The sequence below is a fragment of the Camelus dromedarius genome, chromosome 18, assembly GCF_036321535.1.
Source record: "Camelus dromedarius isolate mCamDro1 chromosome 18, mCamDro1.pat, whole genome shotgun sequence".
NCBI lineage: Eukaryota > Metazoa > Chordata > Mammalia > Artiodactyla > Camelidae > Camelus > Camelus dromedarius.
Window position 1 is genome coordinate 14,640,741 of NC_087453.1, and position 23,193 is coordinate 14,663,933.

A 23,193-nucleotide genomic window follows, 5' to 3' on the forward strand; every position below is an offset into this window, starting at 1 on the left:
AGTAAAAATGAAGTTGATGCAGTTATCAGGGGGGAAAGGGAGGGGAGAGTAGATTAGGAGTTTGGGATTGGTAGATACACGCTACCATACATAAAATAGATAAACAACAAGGACCTATTGTATAGCACAGGGAACTATATTCAATTTCTTGTAATGAGCTGTAATGGAAAAGAATCTGAAAAATACATATATATGTATGTATATGTATAACTGAACCACTTTGCTGTATACAGAAACTAGCATTGTAAACTGACTACACTTCAATAATAAAGTAAGAATTTAAAAAATGAATTTGAAGAGGCAAAATGGAAGCTGAGGATCCAGCTAGGTGACTGCTGCATTTGTCTCAGCTGGAAAAGAGGGCGGTCCAAAACAGAGTAAGTGTTAGTAATGGCACATGGCTTTTTATTCCATCTTCGTGCTAATTAATTACAGAAGCAAAAAGAAGACACCACATTCAAGAGACATTTAGAAGAAAGAATTGATAGGACTACCAGATGTCCCTCGGTGAACAGCAAACAGCTAAGGAACCAGGGTTTGTTCATTCTGGAGGGGAATACGCAAAGCTCCAGCCCAAACAGGAAGGGTTGCTATGTGGAAGAAGGAGAAATACTTGGATAAAACCAGAGTCTAGGGGCAAAGTCACAGGGAAGTGCTTTCCTCTGTGTGTACTGTCTAGTCAGGCTGAAGATCTCACCAGGTGTAGTAACAGGAGGTGCCAAGCAAAGGCTGGATGGTTCCCTTGCAAGGATTCTATGGAGAGGAATCAAGTGAAGGTTGGACCAGCTGACATCCAAGGTCTTGCAATGCAAAAAGTCCTGTGAACAATGGACAGTTTAATTTTCTCCTCTGAGGCGAAGTCTTCAGGTCTGGTCACTGACAATATTTGTCACAATTTACCTACTGGGATCTGGGGTCTCTACCCAAAATATGCCCATCAGCCCAGACTACCTTAATTCCTATATTTCCATGAACTTGTAAGGCTATATTTAAGTTATCTTTTTCCATATTCATCAATCCCATGGTCTCATGGCGGTGGTCTTGTGAACTATATACCATATCAGGGATCATGCCTGACATTTTTATTTCCAGGAACCTATCATCTGGCCAGATGCTATGGAAAGGATGAGCAGACTTACTCATTTCTTTTTAAGTTGCATAGTATCCCATTGTACGTATGTATCAACATGGAACTGTCTACCCCAGTGGTTCTGAAATCATACAGGCTGAAGGGAAGCAGCACAGGGTATCACAAGAAGCTGTTACTTTTATCATGTCTATTACTTTCTGGTGAGAGGTGTCAATCAAAAAGGACCATCATCTGCCTTTTGAATGAATGCTAGAAATCAACACAGACTGGTGAACAAAAACTCAGAATTTTCTTTTTTAAAAAAAATGTGAAGTAGGACTGAGCTCTTAGTTGGAAATGTAGGTTTTTAATATTTAACACCTCAGAAGGCAATGCAGGTCTCAGTTCCTCTGAATGACAGCTCCTAATGGCAGCAATAAACTAAGGTGCCCCCACTGGCCAAGCAGATGCTCTGAGTTGAAAAGGAGGCCTAGACATGCCCCAGTTGCCATTGCTTCTGTGTCTTCTAATTGCTGAACGCTGTTTAAGGGCCTGAGCTATAACATACACGTGCTTTATCAGCAAAGAAATAGTTGTACTACAACAGGAGCATGTAGCCTGATAAAATCAGAAAGAGGACATTATCAATATTCAAATAAAAGTAGAGAGGAGTTCTGACTGCTTCACTAAAATACTTTAAAGCAAATTCAGCATGAACTGGAGTGGAGGAAGGTGTTGAGAAGAAGAGAGAGAGAGGTAGTATCTAAAGTTAATTACTCTTGTTACTATGGTAGCAACCCAGAACAAGCAAAGTTAGACACACATTTCAAGATGAATCCCAAACAGGGCCATGTGCTTGCTTTCCTCCACCAAGTAGCTGGAAGTAGTTATTTCACAGGATGAAACTTCATTGTTAACCCACTTGACTCCAAAGACAATCTTCCTCTCTGATTGGTTCAGGGCTGTAACAGCACCAGTGCCATTTGAATCCTAACATCTCTTACCCACGTTTACACTGACCATTCTTTCAAGATGGCCAATTAGGTGGTGTCTTGGTTGGGGTCCCCCAGACGCTGACCCTCAGATAAGGATTCCAGAGCAAGTTTAGTAAATTCTCCCAGTAAGATATGGAAGCATGGAAGAGGGATCACCCGATGAGCAGTAGACATGGAAGGGGACTAATGCCAGCGATGTGGCATTGACGCAGAGTGGGACGGAGTAAAGACCCAAGTCTCTCCTTTCCTATCCTCTGATCTCCTCTCATTGGTAAAACCCAAGCTGAAGCCAGAGGGTGAGGGAGCCCAGGTAGTACAATCCATAGGTTACATAGCCTCACGTGGCACAGAGCAGAAAGGAAATGTACACAATGGAGGAGGGGGAGCGGGGTGCAGGGAGAGCCAGACCTGGAGCAATCAGCCCATCCAGGCTGGCGGATAGGGCTGGGACATTCTAACCAAATTTTAGCCAGTATCCTTCAAAAAGCCAATAAATCCCCCTTTTAAAGTTTGTAAAGGAAGATGTGCTAAAAAGGAAACATTTCTCAAACCCAGCCAAGACGGAGAATCCTAATGAGCTAGAGGACAGAATTCCTGGAAGCTGACCTCTTAGCCACTGCAACGAAGCCGAGAGAGCTTTAATTAAAAGCAGTCCTTCCCAGGCTGCTGCCCAGCTTCAAGCAGTACTTTGATGTCCAGCTGCCTCCCTGAGTCACAGAATAGTTTCCACCCACAGAGAAACAAAGCACAGATGCTGCTTCCTAGTACCTGGAGGGCTCTTGTTACCCACCCTCCTGTCCCTTTTGTGGGGGAGAAAAAGAAATATCCATGAGCAACTCGAGATTGTACACATCACCCTTTAATAGTCCCCAGATGCATTGATCATTTTCCCACTGCCCTGACCTCCTGATTTCACCCAAGGGGCATCATTAAAATAGGACCCTTTCCACACATGCTTACAGAAGCAGCACCAGTTTGGCCCAGAACAATCTTGGTCTGTCTGGTCCACAACCCTGACACCACACAGCCTCCCAGGTTGTAGAAAGGTGCAGGTGGAGGTGATATTGGGCTGCTGGGACTGTTACCACTGCTGCTATTTAAAAGCAACCTCCATGGGTACCAACCATAATGAGTTCTGCTCCGCTGAGGACTCTATCAAAAGGATCATTGTTTCTCACTGGTTCTGAGTTACCAAGAAAATACAGAAAATCAAATTAATCAAGGAAAGGGAACTTTGGCCTGAAACGTGGCAGGAATCACTGCAAAGCAGACCCCAGGGAAAAGACCTCCCCCCAGCCCCCAGCAAATGAAGTGGAACCGTTTATAACCCAACACCAGAATCCTGTCCCTTTGGCTGGTTTTTCAATCCCAAGTTTAAAAATTTTGATTTATTAAAGTTTTAAAACTTTAACCTCATAGATGAATTTCTCAGCCAACACTAAAGAATTTCTCTCATCCATCATCAGGCTTTAATGTAATGGGGCTCTTGCAAAGCACTTATGCCTCCAACTTTGTTCAAAAATAGGTGGAAAGGAATGAAAGGGAAGTCCTCAGAATTGTGTTATCTTGGAAACCAGACACATACTACACATACATGCACACAGACAGACGTATGTGTGACTAATATCCTCTGAGGCCCAGCCTTCTGCTATGAGGGGTGAGTGAAGGGGGATTATAACAAAATTATAGTCTTTTCTGTCCTTCCCTGTTTGTTTCCCTTGGGAGAACTCTTATTTATTCTTCAAAACCCTATTCATAAACCACCATTCTGATTTCCTCTGAATCTGTTGCTGTACTTGACACAGTGTTGTGACTTTTTATTCACACCTGTCTTTTCCAAACTCTGCAGGAGCTCTGATTTTGTCACCCTACGCTCCCAGAACCTAGCATAGTATCTGGCACATAGTAGATGTTAAATAAATGCTTGTTGAATTGAGTTGAATCAGGGGGGTTAGGTTCTAGTTCTAGCTCTTTATCCTTAAATAGCTTCACCTCTCAGTTAACATCTCAGTTTCTTTGGGTATAAGATGAGATCAACCATTTCCTACCCTGCTGTCTTTGTCAACACGGGGTGCTATTAAAAAAAATACCGTAGACTGGGTGACTTAGACATTTATTTCTCACCATTCTGGAGGTTGGAGGAGTCCAAGATCAAGGTGCTGGCAGACTGAGTTTCTGGTGAGGCCTCTCCTCCTAGCTTATAGATGGCCATCTCATTGGATGCTCACATGGCCTCTCCTCAGAGCATGAACATGGAGAGAACAAAATCTGTCGTCCTCTTCTTATAAGGGCACCAAACCCATCATGAGGGCCCCACTCTGATGACCTCATCTAAACCTAAGTAACTCCCAAAGGCCCCACTCCCAAAGAGCATTACAGTGAGGGTAGAGGCTTCAACATATGAATTTTGAGAGCACATGAAATTCAGCCCTTAACACCTGCCTAATTCCTACAGCCATTATTAGGGTCAAAGAAGATGAGTTGGAATAAATGTGACTCTGAACTTGGAGCTCTGCTCAGGGGTGAAGGACAATTTCAGGGTAATTCCCAAACAATGCCAAGACCATGGTGTCTCACCACCTCACTGCCCCCTTGACCTCCAGGGCTGGAAATCAGTGACATCAATCAAGTCAAACTACACCACTTCATCTGTCATAAAATGCTACTCACAAAGTCAAGTGACTTTCATTTGATTAATGAGAAAAAGAGGAATTAATTTTTCTCCTAAATAGTTTGCAGTCATTCATTCCCTAGAATTTCCTAGCTTAATGAACCACTAATGATGAAATGATCATTTTTCCATAGGGTGTTCCATAAAACACTCATCCCAAAAAATGCTAACAGGGGGGTCCATGAAAAAATTATAAGAAATAATAAATGGATTGTGGTCCAAAAAGGTTGGAAAATATTGGGTTTAACAGAGGTCAACAAGTTTCTCTCCTGCAGGACTTCTCAGAGCATTTATTATTCAGAAAGGCATTGCTCATCTCCAAAAGTTAAGCTAAACTATACTTTCTTAGAAAGTTGGCCAAAAGTGTGGGGTTTGGGATCCTGGTATGTCTATTTCTATCAATAAAGACAAGACCAAGTATTGAATTGGGGAATGAGTGACAATTGGATCTTGAAAAACTAATTCTAATCCTCGGTAACATTTATTGAGCCAGTACCATGTACTTAGAGATTTCACATGCATCATCTCATTTAATCCTCCCAACAACCCTGTGGGTTACGGAGCATCCACTCCCACCCCCCCACCACCTCCTATGGTTTTTGCTAATCTGCATCAGCATGGCTTTGCCAATTATTTCTATAGTATGTGAAACATTTTTTTTCCCTGTCTGTGACTATCGAAACCTTTTTTAAAAAGTAGCAGTAGTGGTGTCAGAACAAACCGACTTAGTTATAAATCCAGAAAGAAAGAAAAGCTATTACACTGGGATCATTGAGGCATTTGCTTCCAAGCATAACAAGAATCACACTTGTTGTAAGTCCTCAGCATCTGTGGACCTTTTGAAGGTAGGATGAATGTACTGTATTATCGTCATTCCATTATAAAACCGAGCCTTCGCTATTTTGATGGATTGTCTATTGATATAATTTCATACCATTACTTTTTCTTATTCTTTGGTACAGACAAGTGAATTTTCCTTAATCTCATATGAATTATGAATAAATTTCACCTTTTGAAAACTCTGATGTTTTTGCTTGTGCTTTATATAGTATAATGAAACTAAAAATGGACGATTTGCCAAGTAAATGCAGCTCTAAGACAAGCCCATTAGCCCTTCTCTCTTGCCTTAATTCCCAACAGATTTCATTCCCGGTTTACATAGAAATTCTGCAGCTATGGCTTTCCTATTAGTCCCTGAAAATGGAGACTGGGCAGTCAAACAACTTGCCCCGGATCATACAGTCAGCAAATGCCAGAGTCTGAGTTATCTTTCCTTTGTGTAGCTCAACTTCTCAGGAACAAGGCAAACGAGCCTTTATCAGAGCTCGAATGTGAGGTCAAGGTCAGCTCAGCCACAGGAGGATTTGGAGCTGAGACTTGAGAGTAGGACTCAAGCTGCTTTCTCCTGTCCCATCCCTGTTGGTCTCAGTGGGACCTGCAGCTGGAATCAAGTCAACAGAAGCATGAAGTGCCAGAAACCGGAGGGGAACAGAAGGTTGACTCCTACCTCTACAGTCCAGGACACCCCTCACCAGCTTTAAAATGTAGCAATCCCTCCACTGCAGCAATCTCCTGTTACTCAAAATTCTGGATAGAATTCTTTCTCTTAGTACTTAGATGGACTTCTTTCTCTCTGCCTCTACTGCAGCTGTGAGAATTTTGGGTCACATCTACATGTGAATTGGTGATAGTCATGACCTTATTCTTTTTGGTGACTTTGACAGTCCAGATCATAAAATCAGAAAGGCATTATGCATTGGGATGGAGCATTAGACACTAAAAGAAAATGTCTCTGAATATGCTTATTATCTTCAACAGAGCAAAACGTATGTACACATGTCCCATTGAAAGTATGGGGAAAGCCGATACTGAAAATTTCTGGAGAGTTCCAGTCAGTGGAAGTTAAAGGTACAGTACCTATTTTTATACATTACCAACTCAAGATATTAAAAAAAATAATAACTCATTGACATCTTTATTCAGGATGCTGTTTTTGCCTTAATTTTGAGAGTAAAATTGTATTAATTGGGGCTGGCCACCCTCTCCTGTTTTTCCCACATATTTCTCAATTGTACAGTCTCCTACCATGAGAGTATTTGGAACTATTCGCATTTGGAGAGAAACTAGTTAAACCTTTACTCATGAATAGAATCATCATTCAAGACCTAGGGTCCTCCTAGAAATTGTCCTGTAATTCTTTCTCTCCCTCACCCTCACATTCAATCAGAACTATAGATTTACCTCTGTGACATCCATCGACTCTGTCCCCCTGCTGCCATGTGCACTGTGAAGGTGTTAGTTCTTCTCTTAATTAGATCTTTTCTCCACTCCAGGTCCCAGCTTCTCTCCTGCCCCCAGAGCAGACTGCTAAAAGGCAAACCTGACCATGTCACTCTCCCACTTAAAACCCATCAGGGCTCCCCTGTGCCTACAAATGTCCGTTTAAATGTCCTTCTTAACTGGACTCCGCCTGCTCTCACTGCACCTCCACCACTCCCACACACATCCTACACCTCCGCCCTAGGGAAGTTCTTGTAGCTGTGCTACGATGCTACCTCTGCCCTAAGCACCTACCGTTCCCTCTTCCTGAGCCCCACTGCCTTCCCCTCTTGTCCCAGATGTGGTCTCCTTAAAGATATAATTCATTATCACCTAGTAGACCCTTCCCAGACCTCCTCCCACTTCAGAGTGAGTCAGGAGCTCACGGATCCAGATGCACCAATTAGTAAAAACTCGGTCAGTTGTGTGGCTTTGGGATCGTCTTTTACCTCTCTGATCCACTTGTCTTGTAAATGGATACAAGACCTATTTTATGGAATTGTAGTGAGTAACTAAAGGCTCCCTATGCACTCAACACAGAGTAGGACCTCAATAAGTTTTCCCTGAGTCTAAGTTTCAGCAGGACCCTGAGACAAACAGGATTGGAGAAAGGGGCAAACTGGATCTGTTCCCTCATTACATGATGGAGAGAGAGTACTAGAAAGACTTCCAGTAGAAAACTCATTTTACCTTTATAACATCCATGATTTCATGTCCTTTGGTCTCCCTTTATCAGAAACAGTTACATCTCAATATCTATTTTCTCCTTTTTCTGTAGTTATAGAAACCTTGGACTCTTAGTTGGGCATTTGGCCAATCAAAATTAATATTACAATCCTTAATCTCCCTTGTAGCTAGATGTGGCCCTATGGTTAAGATGGTTAAGTTCTGGCCAATAGGATATGAGCAGAAGTGATGTATGCAACTCCCTGATCCAGTTGTAGAAAGAAGGAGGCAAGCTCTGCACTTCCTCTCCCTCTTTCTATGCAGATGTGGTGGTGGTCATGGTGGGCCACAACAGAACAGCAGAGAGAGGCAATATCCCAGGAATGGAAGAGCAAAAAGCATAGAAGCATCTATCTCCAAGCACTGAAGGACAGAGTAGCCACACCATCTCCGAGATGGTGTTAAGAGAGATGGAGATGGTGTAAAAAGAGAAACAAACTTCTCAGTTATTAAGTCAGTCATTTTGAGTTTCTCCTAGAGCAGTTAAACTCTATCCCAGCTAAAATAATTTGAAATACATTTTTATTTGGCTTTTGACTCCACAGCCCCACCTATGTGGGGAACAAAGAGGGTCCTTTCTGCCCCATTCGCCTCTTCCAAACTACTGTAGGTTGGTATTAGGTGAGGTAATCCCCAGCTTCACATCAGTAAACCTAAAAATTATTTAAATGTCTGCAGAATTATATGCCAAAGACTTCTATTATTACCGTATCACTTTGTCAAAGTTGAGAGGCATGTAAGATTTCTCTAGAGAGGCCATCCATAATGCATTATAGAATTGTGTAGGTGTTTTATGAAATGTGTTTTATTCAAGCTAGGCTGTACAACACTAACGTTATTGGGAAAAAAAAAGATGAGGGCCTGGTTGTCTCCTTTTAATATAGTCTTTGAACCAAAAAGTAACATCATATACATATTCAATTTAGTTTAAAATTTTATTTTACCCACTATTCATCTTGGGTGTTCAATGAAGAATACTCCCTTATTGGTCTCATATTATTTTCTGACCCTTCAGTTTCTCTCACTGCTATGCCACAAAGAACCGTCCACTGAAAAGGCATATAGGTAATTGCTTTGATCAAAATTTCATGCCAAATCTTTTAGATTCCATGTAGATCACAGCCTCAGAACAGAAACGCCTGGTACCAGAGCCCACAGATCCAGGCTTGAGAAAAGTTTCTCCAAGCAAAACATGGGGCACATTGGGAATCACCTGGGAGCTTTAAACTCTACTGTTTTCCAGGTCCCACTCCAGAACATCTGATGTAATGCTGGCCATCAAGATGTCCATGCAGAGCCTGGGGTGGGAGTCACTGATTGAATGGTTTGATGAGCTGTGGTGGAAGGGGTGCCGGACCTAGACAGAGAATCTCTGGTTTGGACTTCTGACTCTGCCGCATAGTTGGTTTGATTTTAGTTTCTTTGTGGTTTTTTTTTTTTAACAGTTTTATATCCACTTACCATACAATTCCCTCATTTAAAGTGTACAATTCAATGGCTTTTACTATATTCACGGAGTTATGCATCCATCACTACATCAATTTTAGAACATTTCACTATCAAAGAAAAAAACCCTCCATTCCCTAAGCCTTCAGTTCACTGTCCCCGCCTCTCCCCATCACTCCTCAGGCCCTCGGCATCTGCTAATCTACCTTTCATGTCTACTCATTTGCCTGTTCTGGAATTGAACAATAGGTGGTCCTTGGTGGTCGGTTTCTTTCACTTCTTTCACACAATGTTTGCAAGGTTCTTCTATGTTGTAGCATGAATCTGTAGTTAGTTCTTTTTTATGGCTGAATAAGATTCCATTATATGGACCTACCAAGGTTTGTTTAGCTATTCATCAGGTGATGAGTATTTGGATTGTTTCCATTTGGGGCTATTATGAATAACCCTGCTCAGAGCATTGGTGTACCTGTTTTCGTGTGGACTTATGTTTTCATTTCCTTGGTATATACCTAGGACTGGAATTGCTGGGTCCTATGGTAACTCGATGTGGAACCTTTTGAGGAACTGCCAGATGGTTTCCCACTTCTGACAGCTCTCTGTCTCTTCATCTGTAAAATGGGGTAATAAAAGCAAAGTCACAGATTTCCTATGAAGATTAAATGACATGAAACATGGAATGTATTTAATTTACCCCAAGCATAGTGAGCATGGATGAGGTCATTAGTGAAATCCTAGTAGCTCTAATCAAGTGAAAAGCTAAAAAGACCAAAACTGGAGGAAGGAAATGCTATTTGAGCCAGTGATTTCCATCCAGGGGAGGAGAATTTGTCAGAACAATTATTATCTTCTCACTGAAGACTGATCTTTGGCAAGTTACTTATTTTTTGAGCCTTGGCTTTTTTCAAGTACAAAAGGGGTGTGATGAGGTTTACCTTACACAGTAGGAGGTGAGGCTTAAATGAGATCCGTAAATGAAGCACTTGACAGGAAGCAGGTGACCAACAAAGGTTTATTCTCACTTACTTTCTTTTCATAAGGGAAGGTTAGAACAAGGGACAGCTTGATGGCATCATGAATGACTAAGCAAGAATGAAGACAATTTCTCCAGACTTTAATTAAGGTCACGATGAAGAACTGTCACAGACTGTTGAGATTCCTGCCTTAGTTTCTGTTTCAGAGACTGAATCCTGGGCTTAGAGCCATAGGATGGGTCCCACGGAGGGAATCAGGGAATCCTTGATCTTTACCTTCCCTGGGCTCAATGCGGGGAGAGACGTCGGATGGAAGATGGTGGTAATCTAGGTCTACTGACTCCATGCTTCAATCCACAGGACTCCTTGTGGCACGGAGGTGTTTAAAACTGTAGGTAGAACTCTTTAGTGAGGCCCAAGAGAGGACCGTGTCTGGTTAGAAGACTGTCCAGTAATCTGTTATACTAGAACTTCTCAAACATTAAAGGGCATACAAATCATCTAGGGAGCTTGTTACAGTGCAAATTCTGATTCAGTAGGTCTGGGTGGAGTTCAAGTTTCCGCCTTTTTAACAAGCTTTCTGGTGATGCCTATATTGCTAGTTTTTGAGGAGCGAGATGTTAAATCCTTCTTGTTTCTTCATTCTACTCGAACGAGAACAACAACAACAACAACAAAAATGACCCAGCTGTAGAAGTGCTAGGAAGAGGAAACAGAGGGATAGATTTAAAAAGAAGCAGGAATGGGCGCCCGGCCACGGCGGCGTGCAGGGCAAATGGAGTCGGTGCTTGCGGATGCACTGCTCGCGCAGAGCCAGGACCCCTGGGCCCTGCTTGGGGCGCTGTGTCGCAGGGAGGCGTCCGCAGAGCGCGTGGAGATGCTGCGCTTTCTTCCGCAGCGACCCGAGGACCAGGAGGCGCGCGGGAGCGGTGGCACGCGAGGTCGCGGCCAGGCCCAAGTCTGTTTTGGTGGTCTGAGTAGAAAAAAGATGAGCTTCTAAAGGTTTGGGAAAACTATATTTTAATTATGGAAACTCTTGAAGGAAATCAGACACGTGCGATAAAGCCAGTTTTGCCAAAGCTAAACGCTCTGTTTGAATGTGCAGCGTCAGGGGAGACGGGTGCTGGCTCTTTCAGCCGTCCTGGCACCTGTGTATTTACGGAAGAGCATTTGAAAGTGGAAACAAAAGCCTGACCAAAGAAGGTGTTACCCATTTTTTGGAGCTGTGTGAAACGGGGTCTCCCATTTTCACCAGAATTTTCTGAGTTTATTGTTGGCCCGTTGATGGATGCACTTTCAGAGAGCTCTCCGTATAGCACGTAAACACGCATTGTTATCAAGCAGCCGTGCAGTGGTACGCGTTTCATAGACAAAGGTAGTTTCTTGTTAAAGTTTATTCAGAAAACGACAAGTAGACGTTGCTGTGCTGTCCCCATTCTGTCTCTGTCTAAGGCTTTGGCAAACGTCCCAAGATGTAAAGCTCTGGGTACAGACGGCCTTCTTGCCCTCAGGGACGTCCTCCAGTGCACCATGATCACACATCAGATTCTGCTGAGAGGGGCGGCCCAGTGCTGTCTCCTTCAGACGGCCACGGATCTGGTGGATGTGGAGAAAGTGTCACTGTCAGACGTCTCAACTTTTCTCATGTCTGTGAGGCAAGAGGGGTCCTTAGGACAACGAACTTCACTGTGGACAGCGAGACAGATTGAACAAGAAAAGTGGGCATCTATGAAAAAGCAAGATGCAGACAAGGATAAGAGTGATAAGGAAGAGAAAGAAAGCAGCAGAGAAAAAAAGGGAGCGGTCTCGGATTCCAAGAAGACACAAATCCAGATCTCTTTCCCTGGAAGACGATCTTCCCCTGTCAGGAGAGAGAGAAAGCGCAGTCATTCTCCATCTCCCCATTACAGAACCAAGAGCCGGAGTCCATCCGCTGCTCCAGAGAAAAAGGAAAAAACTCCAGAGCTCCCAGAACCATCAGTGAAAGTAAAAGAGCCTTCAGTACACGAGGCCACTTCTGCTAGTGACATCCTGAAAGTTCCCAAGCCTGAACCTGGACCAGAGCCTAAAGAACCTTCTGCAGAGAAAAATTCCAAAAAGGAAAAGGAAAAGGAGACGACCAGGCCAAGATCTCGGTCACGTTCCAAGTCAAGATCCCGGACACGTTCTCGTTCTCCTTCTCATACTCGACCTAGAGGGCGCCAGACATCCCGATCAAGATCATATTCACCTAGAAGGAGGCCAAGCCCAAGAAGGCGGCCATCTCCTCGAAGAAGAACTCCACCAAGAGGAATACCTCCTCCACCAAGGCATAGAAGGAGGAGATCTCCAGTGAGATGAAGGCGACGTTCATCAGCATCCGTGTCTGGGAGCAGCTCGTCTTCCTCTTCATCTCATTCCTGGTCACCATCAAAGAAGCTTCCAAAGAGGACATCCAGCCCCCGTCAAAAAAACTCGTAAGTTATCTCCTTCAGCAAGTCCTCCGAGGCGAAGGCATAGGCCATCACCGCCAGCAACTCCACCGCCAAAAGCTCGTCATTCCCCAACAGCGCAGCAGTCCAACCGTACAAGGAAAAGTCGTGTTTCTGTTTCTCCAGGGAGAGCTTCAGGTAAAGTGACAAAACATAAAGTACTGAGAAAAGAGAGTCCCCTTCACCAGGACCCAAGCCTAGAAAAGTAGAGTTATCTGAAGCAGAAGAAGACGAAGGTGGCAAAATGGCTGCAGCTGATTCCGCGCAGGAGAGACGCCGGCACAGACAGAACCAGCAGTCTTCGTCTGATTCTGGCTCCTCCTCTTCCTCAGAGGACGAGCGACCCAAAAGGTCCCACGTGAAGCATGGTGAGGTAGGCAGGCGGCGGAGACATTCCCCTTCCCGCGGTGCCACTCCATCACTTTGAAAACGCCAGAAAGACTTCTCTCGTGGTAGACGGAGAAGTCCCTCCCCACCACCCGCCAGAAGGCGACGTTCTCCTTCTCCTGCTCCTCCTCGACGACGCAGGTCGCCCACCCCACCACCGCGTCGAAGGACTCCTTCACCTCCCCCGGTCGGCGCTCACCTTCCCCAAGGAGATCCAGTGCAGCGAAGATAGTCTCCTTCTCCGCCTCCAAAGAGAAGGACGGCTTCACCCCTCTCCTTCTAAACGAAGGGCATCACCGTCTCCACCACCAAGGCGTCGGGTCTCCCACTCGCCACTTCCCAGACAAAGGAGCTCCCCAGAATCTCAGGTTGGCAATGAAATTATTCTGTGTGATACTATAGTGGCTACATGTCATTATGCATTTGTCAAAGCCCACAGAACATAGAACATCAAGAGTGAACCCTAATGTGAACTATGAACTTTGGTTGATAATAATGTGCCCATGTTGGTTCATCGATTATACCAAATGTGCCACACTGATGAGGGATGTTGAGGCTAGGGGAGTATGTATGTGTCAGTGGGGAGGGCTGTGTGTGAACATTCTGTATTGTCTGCTCAATTCTGCTGTGAACCTGAAACTGCTCTTAAAGAGTAAAGTCTATTAGAAAAAAAAAAGAAGTAAATGGATTAATTTGTGATATAATCTTACAAGGACAAATTATTCATCCCTACAAACAATGAATGGCATATTTAATTAAAAACATGTATCTATAAAAATATTACTTAGAGCCAAAGAGACCAACATCAAAGTGTACAGTTTATTTCATTTTTATCAAGTTCAGCCACCGTCAAACTGATGGATGCATGTTGTCAGAGTGTGTGTGTTTCAGTTGAAATGTGACAGAGGTGTATATTCTGTGTTAATGGATATGATTCAAACATATGGTTCATACATTGACTTTCTGGATACTGTTGAGGGTTAGGAATTTGAAAAATTTGTGAAATCAATAACATTGATACATTTCACTATATTTTTTACTGTATATAGATGTAAATACAAAAAGAAAAAGGTAAGAAAAATTACCATTGGACAGTAATGGAGAGAATGACATTTTGGTTACAACCCTCCCCTCTGACACAGCCCCTCCCCCACACACTGGGTAACTGACCAATCCAGGATGTCAGTTGCTGGCTGGGTTCTGTGTGGAATCTTGGGGTGTCCCCCGGGGCTTGTTGTGGCTGCGGGCTCCATGATAACTGGGCAGAGCCCTGAGTGGGTCAGTGCCATGGAGGGGCTGCTGTCCTCCATGGAGCTTGGCTTCGGGCTGATCCTGAGGGAGCTGAGTGCGGTCCTGGTGTCACTTCTCCCTGATGGCCTGTCTTCTCATTTCATGTTCCAGAGACTCCAGTGGGAGACAGTGTTGAGTCTCCCTGTCCTCACATCATTGATAGGTGTCTTATTTATCTACAGATTTATTCGGTCTGTTGCAAGTCATCTTTGTCAAAGATACGAAAAGCAGCTGGCAGAAAAACTGGCTGCCCAGATCAAAGAGAAGTGCCACCTCATCGACCAGCTTTATGTGGCTAAGCAGGAGTGTGCCAGGATGGAGACAACTTTAAAGAAAGCCAGGCTAGAGAAGGAGCCAGTAAATATACCCAGCCTCACTAATGCTTATGGAAAGTTGATGACGGTCAACCTGAGTTTGAGGAAGCAAATCAATTCTCTCATTCAAGAACTGGGGAAAGAGAGATCCCTGCAGTCTATTCAAGAAGAGGTGGCAGAGATGCTGAAAGTGCTCAAGTTCCTGGAGGAGGTCACGAGAATCAGCACATCACAAGGGGCTTTTACCAACCAGCCAGGGGACCGAGCACCAAGCCTTGATGGTGACTTTCCCAGGAGTGGGCCCTCGTATTAAACCTGTGCTGTGCCCTCCCCTCCACTCAGGCCTCCCAAGCTGCCAGGCTCCATTCACTCACTTGATCAGATCTCCACCTAAGTGGCACTGAGGCCTGTGGATGGAGGGCAGTCCCCTCCTTTGGACCAGAGTTCCTCCAACTGTACCCATGAGCACAGCAGTGAACTTTTTCATGGTCAACTTCTCCATCTAAAATGTAATTGGAGTTCCCAGAAAACACCAAGTAATGTGGGACTTTCTCAATATTCACAGAATGCTTGGATTATCTCTAATTAGCAGTGAAAGAAATGTATTTAAGAGACTGATCTTTTACTCAGTTTGAACCTTCCTTGAACCACATTTCTCAAGACAGTTCTAGTAACTATTATACATCAATTGTATAAGAGAAATGTAAATATAGGTTTCTGTATACAAATATTGCATTATAATTTAATAATATAAATATAATTTAATAATATAATTTAATAATATATTATATAATTTAATAATTTATTAATAAATTAATATTGCATCATAATTTAATAAGTATATTTATCAGTATAGACTTTTAGTTGGCCATAGTATTTTTTCTAGAGTTAAAATCTTTAAAGTCATCAGTTTAAGCTAAAGAAATGTTTATTCCTGAGTTTTATATTTAAAAAAAAAATCTTTTGAGATGATCATAGAATATGCTTATAAGAGTTTTTATTGAATAGTTATATTCTGTTGTAACAATAGATGTATTTAAAAATAAATTTGATAAGTTTCAAAAAAAATAAAAAATAAAAAGCAGGAAAACTACTATATATAAACTAGATAAACAACAAGGTCCCACTGTATAGCACAGAGAACTATATTCAATAACTTGTAATAACCTATAATGAAAAAGAATATATATGTGTATAACTGAATCACTATGCTGTACACCAGAAACTAACACAACATTGTAAATCAACTATACTTTTATTTTAAAAAAGAAGGAAGAAAGGAAAAGTTGGCTGGAGCTCTAGTATTTGCTCTGGGCCCAGTAATAATGGAAGGCCTACCCCCTCCCCTTCATAGCCAACACCATGCCATGGAATCTTAAATATTTGACTGAAAAATTTAAATGCACTTGGGTGTATTAACATCAATATCTTTGTTTTAATGTTGTACTAGAATTTTGCAAAATGTTACTGCTGTATTATTCTTTCAACTCTGCATCTCTATTATTTCTTACACATGAATGTGGATCTATAGTTATCTCAAAATAAAAAGTTTAATTTTAAAAATCCACAATAAAAAAAAAAATGAATGACTCTAATGAGATGGCAACCAATACTTTGGTAAGTCAGTCTCCAATTCTGTGCTTTCAACAAAGTTGAAAAAGGACTCAGTTGAGTTGTTGGTTAACAGATCATTAAAAGTAGCTTTGATGATTTTTTTGAAAACATGAGGAAGAAAAAAGTGATTCACAGTTGTACTGAAGTAAAAATCAACTTTAGGTGTAATAGAAAGGAATGGGTTTGATTTTTAAATATGTAGATTTAAAAACATGTCAATCTTATTTTACAATCAGAACCACAAAAGTGTGGTGTATAATCATGGCAAAAACATTTGTTTCTAAATTTCATAACATGGTCATTTAAAAAAGAGCTGATGAAAAGGGGGAAAATCAGGGGAAAAAAAGACTAAAGGAAGTATAGAAGGAGGTGACATAAGAGAGAGTCATAGAATAGAAAAATGAGTGAGAGAAAACAGAGTTGTCACATGATCCAGCAATCCTACTCCTGGGCATATATTCAGATAAAACTCTAATTTGAAAAGATACATGCACCCCAATGTTCATAGCAGCACTATTTACAACAGCCAAGACATGGAAGCAACCTCAGTGTCCATCAACAGATGACTGGATAAATAAGTTGTGGTATTTATATACAATGGAATATTACTCAGCCATTAAAAGGAATAAAATAATGCCATTTGCAGCAACATGGATGGATCTAGAGATTATCATATCTGAAGTAAGTCAGACAGAGAAAAACAAATACCATATTAATCACTTATATGTGGAATCTAAAATATAACACAAGTGAACTTATTTACAGAACAGACTCACTGACATAGAAAACAAATTGATGCTTACCAAAAGGGAAACTGATGGAGGAGAGATAATTTAGGAGTTTGGGATTAGCAGATACAAACTATTATATATAAAATAGATAAACAATGAGATCCTACTGTATAGCACAGGGAACTATATTCAATATCCTGTAATAAACCACAATGGAAAAGGATATGAAAAAGGGTATATGTATATGTGTGTGTGTGTGTGTGTGTGTGTGTGTGTGTGTGTGTATGTATGTATGTGTGTGTATATATATATATATATATATATATATATATATGGAATCATTATGCCATACACCAGAAGCTAACACAACATTGTAAATCAATTATACTTCAGTTTAAAAAAATACTATAGGGAAAAAAAAAAAAAAGAAAATGAGTGGGAGAGGTTTAGGGGTCTCTGAGATAAAGCCTCACTACCCTTTGAAACTCTGATTTATAGAATTAAAATGATAGATACAGAGGCAGTTAATACTGGAAAGCAGTAAACAGTGGCAAATGTTTAAAACTTGCTTGGGAGGAAGTGGATGGGAAGCCACGATTTGGAGTATTTGTCAGTTTTCCTGGTGTAAATACCCACCCTCCCAGGGCCAATTTCAGACTACCAACATAACATCACTGAACAGAGTTGAAAGACACACTCAGCCCTCATGAGTCAGTATGAACCAGCTCCAGGACACTGGTGCCCTCAGAGATCATTTTCTCCAACCACATCATTTCACAGTTGATGCAACTAAGACCAAAAGAGAAAATGTGCCTTGTCCAGATTTGCAGAGCCTACAAGTGATGGAGCTGAAATTAAAACCCAGAAAATTAAAACTTCAAGTCTTCAGACTAGTGCTTTTTCAACATGTTCCCCAACCTTCATTTTTATTGATAACCTTTATTTGAAAATACACACATTTCCAGACTCCCTTGCAGCTAGATGGTGGTCATGTAGACTCTGAGGCAATAAAATGTTAACAGATTCAAATTTTTCTAATTAAAAAATAAGTAACTAGCTTGTACACAGCTTTACTTTTTCCCCATCTTCTTGACATCTTGCCACTCAGAGGGTAAAAATTTCATAACAAAGATGGTAGATCAAGCAGTTAGATGGTATTTAGATCTTTGGCTACCTCTTCAAGCAGCTGCACCAACTCTAGGCTTCTTATTATATGAAAGAAAAGAATCTTAGGTTGGTTAAACCACCCTAAACAGTAGGGCTTCTGCTAGACAACCAACTGCAATCCCAGCTGCAGTACAACCCCTCTGTGGTCAGAGGGACAACAAATTAGAAACGTCTTCTGAGCTTTATGACCAAAATAAACATTTGTTTCCCTGTGGGAATCTATAGTTTACATATGTGTGAGGAAGTGATTTACATTTTAACAACTCATTTTGGAACCTTAGAAGTATCGGTTCCTTTGACAGTCAACAGCTGTCTGATTGCCTGATACTCATTCCTAGAGAGACTGGACCTACTATGTTTAGTTGGAATCAGTATATTCTATATCTTAAAAAAAAAAAACAACAATAAAAAAAATCAGATTCCCATTTGGAGGGCCCACTTAACTCTGCTACAACTCAAGACGAGTTTCTACAATCCAAGACGATTCTGCTACAAACACAACCAGAAAAAAGGGGGCCTGTTCTGAGTAAAGCTGACCAGGTATTTTGGTGTGTTTTAGACCAGGTGAATCTCCCAGGTTACTTCCTCAAAGATCTGATGTCTGAAGTTTGATATACTCATCATATTATTCACTGCCAATTACATCATGTGGCCTGAATAAGAAAAGATATCAATTTGGTTTCTGAAGGCCCCACAATTTTTTTTTTTTTTTAAGAAATAACCTTTCTTAAGGGGGAGGGTATGCCAGTGGTAGAGTGCCTGCTTAGCATGCAAAAGAGGTCCTGGGTTCAATCCCCAGCACCTCCATTAAAAAATAAATAAACCTCTCCCTAAAAATAATAAAAATTTAAAATTAAAAAAAAACTTTCTTAACAGGGAAGCCTAAAATAATAAAGATACTCTATAACAATTAAAAAATTTTAAAAACCACATATTTAAAGCAAGAATTTTAAGTTGGATATTTAGTCCTTATCCTGCTTTTTGAACTATAAGACAGTATGTTTAAAATGGCACGATCTTTCTAAAGTGCAATTTGGTGACAAATATCAAGTTTTGCCAGCCGACTGCCCTCAGCGGTTCTGTTTCTAGGAATATATCAGGGGTGAGTGCAAGAACCTAGCAGCACAGGTCACAAGAGGGAAAAATCAGAAAACAACCCAAATGCCTAACAATAGAGGATTAATTAATTAATTAAAAATGATCTTGGAGAAGACTGCTTAACAACATGGGAAAATATTAACAGTAAGTGAAACAGCAAAAATATATGAACTCATTGGATAAATGTGTTATAAAAAGACATGCATAAAAATGGCTTTATGTTTTAAATAAATACACATGAGTTTTAGGGGTTTTTTTTTAACCCCATCTCTTGTTACCATGTAAATTATCCTTAATGACCTTTCATATCTCATCAGAGAGACTGGCAAGAAGAAAGCTCATCACATGTGAGGATGGTATGTTGCTGAGAGGACTAGCAGACACACGGCAGAGAATGATGACCAGAATAGACCAAATCAAATGTAACAGGTCTAAGGACAAATTCCTGCCTGGGAGACCACGAGAGCCTGTCTTCTCTGCTCCAAGATGGGCGGACCCAGCTTTGAAGCTTCGTGAAGGAGTGATAATCTCCCTCCAAAGCCAGGTTCCATTTAGAAAAATTGTTTTAACTGCATTTTAAGAAGGACATGAACAAACTGGAACACGTTCTAAGGAAAAGGGCCAGGACCCACAGAGAGCTAGAAGACATGTAGTGAGGGAGACGGATGAATGAATAGGAGATGTTTAACCCAGAAAGCAGATGATAAATGAAGGGTGAAGCAGGGGACCTGGGAGACACCTTCAAACATTTGAAGGACTGTCATTCAGAAGACATTTTTTCTTCACGGTTTGGAGCTGCTTTTATTATTTTTTAATTTTTTTATTGAAATAATTGATTTATAATGTTGTTTTAGTTTCTGGTATACAGCATAGTGACTCCATATACACACACACACACACACACACACACACATACACACATATATATTCTTTTTCATATTCTTTTTCATTATAGGTTATTACAAGCTATTGAATATAATTCCCTGTGCTACAAAGTAGGACCTTGTTTATCTATTCTGTATATAGTAGTCTGTATCTGCTAATCCCAAACTCCTCAATTTATCCCTCCCTGACACAACTCCCCTTTGGTAACCATCAGTTTGTTTTCTGTCTGTGTGTCGTCTTCAGTTTTGTAAGTATGTTCATTTGTGTCATCTTTTTAGATTCCACATATAAGTGATATATGATATTTGTCTTTGTCTGACTTACTTCACTTAGATAATCTCTAGGTCCACCCATGTTGCTGCAAATGGGATTATTTCATTCTTTTTTATGGCTGAGTAGCATTCCATTGTATATGTATACCACAACTCATTTAGAAGACACTTGATCTAGAGTGTAGAACTACATCTAATGGGTGGAAGTTTCAGGAAGACCAATTTTAGTTTAAAATAAAGTGGAATTTTTTAAAATTAAAATTACCCAACAATGAGATGGGCTGCCTTATAATGCAGTGACTTCTCCATCACTGAACACATTTGAGCAAAGAATAAGTAACTATTAAAGTATTTTGCAATGGAATTTCTGAATTCTATGTAAATGCAGGCTAGACTAGAAAAACGTCTATAAAAACCTCTGTATTTCCTCCCAGCTCAAAAATGCTAGGATTCTAAATTAGGCAGCCCCATGGGAATAGCAGCAAGCCCCTACTTATCAATTCATGCCCCAGATTCCCCAATTAGAGATGAATTCCTTTGGCTTCTTTTGATATTAAAATACCATTTGAGATTAAAAACTATACTTTAAATTGTTATCCGTTATGATCACCTCCATGTGAATGAGTCTACGTGGTCCTTTCCCAAGAAGAGGTTTCCATGGTGGTTGACAAGAACGATAATATGGTCCTGAGCTATGAAAGCATCCATATTTGGGGGCCACTGAGAGGGAGAGAAAAAGGATGCTCCAAGGACCAAGTTCACAATCTTGTATATCAACAAACTAACTTGGGCCTTAAAACCGTTTTAATTTCCACCCCGTGGTCCAGTGCATGTTCCGATTACTCTCTCTGTTTCTTTAATCCAAGGGTGGTTAATAAGCACCAGTCCAGGCTCTCTCCAACGACACACGAGTTGGAGAGTGCCCACTCCACAATCGCCAACCAACTGTGCCGCTGAAATTAACTTGCTCAGCTGGCCCTCCAAATAAAGCCATTTAAAGAGTGCAATGTACCATAGAAAGCAATTTGTTTCCTTAAGATTTAGTACCCCACGTGAAGATTGATTTTGATTTGAAAGACAGAAGCTACTGCAAGGTGAGTAATTTTAAGTTTAACATATTCCTCCTCTCAAGGAGCCAAATGCATTAAAATTAGGTGCAAAGTGCTTCTAATTTGTCAATCACTCTTTGGATAATTCTGCTCCTGCATTACCAGGGAAATTGCCCAGAAGATCTGGCTTTTGGCTCCTTTCATCTCCACTATTCTTTTAACTCGATCATGGCTGCAGTATGCACATGGGACTCTACTCCTGGGGGCTGGGTGAGGGGGGGTCGTCCAGGGTAAAGATAGCCCCAAACCTATGTTAGATTTGTCAGGAGGTCAGAGGTGTGACAGGCCTCCTAAGTTCTGTCTCACATCAGGTTGCAGGACAGGGCACTCAGTAAGGCAGCCGACATGGAAGGCATCCGTCCTCCATCCAGGATCTTGCGAGCACTTGCTTGTTCCTTTTGTCCATTGACAAGCGCTCACCACCAAGAGCTGGCTCTCTGTCAGATGCTGTGCTTGGCATTGTGGCACACAGATGACCAAGGACAGACACTGCCTTGAAGGGCTCACACATCAGAGAAACAAGAAAGCCACAATTGTCCCAGGGAATGCTGTGTTGCGTTGTGTTGTAGGTGAGCACAGGACACTCTGAGTACACTGAGGAGGGTACCTCTCCCAGCTTGGGAGGGTCACACAAGGCCCCTGGGGGAAAGGAACAACCTTGAAGTGATTAAGACTGTCCAGGTGGCATGGGATACTTTCAGAAGGGTGCATGGGTATAAAGAGCATGTGGATTACAGCTGGCATTTTGGGGGTAGTTCTGGCACTTCAGGCATCATGCTAAGCAATTTATTGGAGTTTTCTCATTCAATCCTCACAAGGGTACTATGTCATTGGGACTATCATTACTCATATTATACATATGAAGAAACTGAGGCACTGAAAGGTTAAGTAATATGTACAAGGTAACCTAGCTTCTAAGTGGGGAAGTCAGGATTCAAACCCAGTAAGTCGAACACAAAGTCTGTGTAAATGTATTGCTTTCCAAAACACATGGATCATTGAGGGAACTCATAGCTGGGGAGGAGGGAAGCGGTTCCATGTGGTGGTCAAAGCACAGGCAGACCCACAGATCAGGTGGTTCTTAGAATCGGTGAGATCATGCATGAAAAGCTCCCGGCACAAGACCCAACACATAGTAAATACTCAATAAATTTTAGCGATTCTGTGGAGGAGGAGTGTTTGTAGGAAAGTGGAGGGAGATAGCGTCAGACACTTCAGCAACTCATGGAGTGTCTCATGAATCCTGCAAGGTCTGGACATTACCCTGAAGGCAGAAAGGATTCATTCTAGGTGAGGAAGAGACACGCTTAAGGTTTGGGCATAGAAAGGGGACCACATGAAAGGTAGATGTACAAAAGAGAGAGCAGAATCAGAAGGATCTTCTGCCCAGGGCAGAAACACTAGAACCAGCAGACAGAGCAGAGAGGGAAGGAGATGGCTTTCAAAAGATATTTAGGAGGTAAAACAGACTTAGAGAGAGAAAATGGCCAGGAAGGGAAATGTTCCCACCATGGGGGATTAGGTGAATAGCAGTGCCATTCCTAGGACAGGAAATGTGAAGAGGGGAACATGGATTCTATTAGGATATAAGACTGAAGCGGTGTGGGATGTGTATGTGGGGGTGTCCAATAGATCTTTAGAAACATATAGAATCA

At 41.6% G+C, this 23,193-nt stretch overlaps 1 long non-coding RNA gene and 1 pseudogene across 1 annotated transcript in view; one reads left to right on the forward strand and one right to left on the reverse strand.

The window, feature by feature from the left end:
* Nucleotides 1-23,193, reverse strand: part of LOC116147377 (uncharacterized) — a 307,447-nt gene that overhangs the window by 205,807 nt on the left and 78,447 nt on the right. The gene's annotated exons all lie outside the window — the stretch shown is intronic.
* On the forward strand, nt 11,929-12,874 carry LOC105085046 (serine/arginine repetitive matrix protein 1-like; annotated as a pseudogene).